We start from the raw sequence: 2162 nt of genomic DNA, 5'->3' as shown, positions 1-2162 counted from the left end.
TATCCCTTGTATGATTGCAATAAAACTTTGTGTAGATTTTACTGTTTTTCAGGCTAACTTTGGGAGGGGCTAGGCAGAAGAGGTAGCTATAAAATAGATGTATACAGGATTGTTTTGAGAAGCCTTCTTTTCTCTAGCCTATTATTTCAGCTTTGTATTAAACCGTAAATAATTTAAGCTTGATAAACCTGCATGAAGTGAAAGTCCTAAGTTTCTGGAAAGCCAAAAGGCAATTTGTGGTGTGTGGGGTTTTTTGGGGGGTTGGTTTGGTGCTTTTTTTAGTTCTTGACACTAAACAGCAAACCTGCAATAGAGAGACGTAACAGAGAGGTAGTCTTAGCTAATGTGCATGTAGTGCCCCTGGGGCAGCATGGGTTAGTCCAGCTCTGCAAGTTGTCACAGAACCTTTAGCTTTTTTAATGGCAGTTATTGAAGAGTCTAACTTTTGACTTCAGCTAGTTCGGTGTAGTGCTGACTCCTAAGAGAAGGGCTACACAAGCCTTCAGAAACCTCAGTGCTCTCTTGTGCTGGACTTTAATGATATCCACAAAGTGAAGGTAAAGCACACTACTAGAAGTACATATGTCAGCTGCATCAAGTAACTGAACTGCTGAACCTGTTCAGAGGATTTCTTTATAAGTTACTGGTGCCTCTTGATTTCAAGGTCCTTTTCTTTCTTTCTCATTTTAACTTCCCCTACTTGAAAATGGGGAAGGAGGAGAAGGGGTGTCAGGGCTTTCAAATGGTGCATTAAGTTCTGGATCCTGCAGTCAAAGGGGACTTTTTTAACCCTTCAGTTGGAGGTAAAATTTCTACCTTTTGGTTGCAAGTGTATTTTACAGGAGTGCCAGATGGTAGGAAATCTTAACTTCTGGCTCTGTAAAGCAAAGATTTCATAAAACCTGATGAACTTGAAAGTGAGTCCCAATTGAGAATTTTTTTCAACTTGTCAGAACAGTTTTACAGGCCAGCTAAGAGGCACAAATGTTTTGAAGGTACAATCTAAGAAAAGTTAATTACTGGAATCAGGAATTAAATGTGGAAGTAGGAAAGGGAGTAAATTATGATAGTGGGAAAGCTGTTTTGCGTTTTTATACCTAAAGTTACTAGCCATCCCCATGTTTCAAGAAGTGATATGTACCTCAGTCTACCAGTTGAGGTTTTCCCCTAGACAAAACAGACTGCTACATGGTTTGGTTTTTTTTTTTTTTTTTTACTAAATACAAATTACAATTGTCAAAGGTAAGTTAACAGGATTCTGTTATGCAGTCTTAAGGAGAGTTGTTCTATGTTAACTTACAGATCAGTTTAAAAAAATTCCTCTATAAATGATACAGTGGTCAGAGCAGAAATATTTATTGTACTTGAAGGCAGTTTGACATTAAAAACACCCTGGAGTTCAAACACAGCATGTATCTCAATTTGATTTGCTAACTGTTGCTATTTATAGTGTAATCACAACTCAGAATTTTACTCAAAACATAAAAGCTGAATGGTTTCTATATAGTACTTGGAACGAACATAGCTCTGTCATGCTCAATGCATGTCTGCAACTCCTTGTAGCCCTGCTGGTACAGCTAGCTGCAGTACTGGAATTTTTTTGATACCGATATATGCAAATGGTATTTTGGTGTATAATATAATTATTCCAGTGCATGCCAAACAGATCCTACCTGCTTTGGCCTGAAGTACTTCCCTGGTACAGCCCTTCAGTCTGCATACCATTTCCCAAGGAAGATCCAGGGCTACAACCCCAGACAACATGGTGTCACTAGTGGTGCCAATTGCTCCTCAGGAACGGGAGAAAATGATTCTGCCTTTTCCTTGTGTGTCTAAGCAGCAGCGCAAACTGGCGTACATTGGCTCAAAATAAAAGTTGGTGCCCTGGATCCACCATCGGATGTGTTGCCATTTCATGTATTCTCTTCATTTTGGGGGGGGCAGTGGAGTAGCCTGTTCATGTGTTTCATAGTAAGCAGGTTTGAACCCTGCTTTTTTTTTTAAAAAAAAAAAAAAAAATCCAGAACTAAACAGAAGCGGATGCTTTAAAAGGTAGAGCATGCGGTGAAAAATCAGGTTTGTAGCTCTACTTACCCCTTGGGGAAAAAAGCCTGCTTTTAGTCCCCGATAGCTGGGTAGCTGCCATGCTGGGGTCTAGCTTG

This window comes from Pelecanus crispus, chromosome 2 (assembly GCF_030463565.1).
Source record: "Pelecanus crispus isolate bPelCri1 chromosome 2, bPelCri1.pri, whole genome shotgun sequence".
Lineage (NCBI taxonomy): Eukaryota > Metazoa > Chordata > Aves > Pelecaniformes > Pelecanidae > Pelecanus > Pelecanus crispus.
This window is presented reverse-complemented; position numbering follows the sequence as displayed.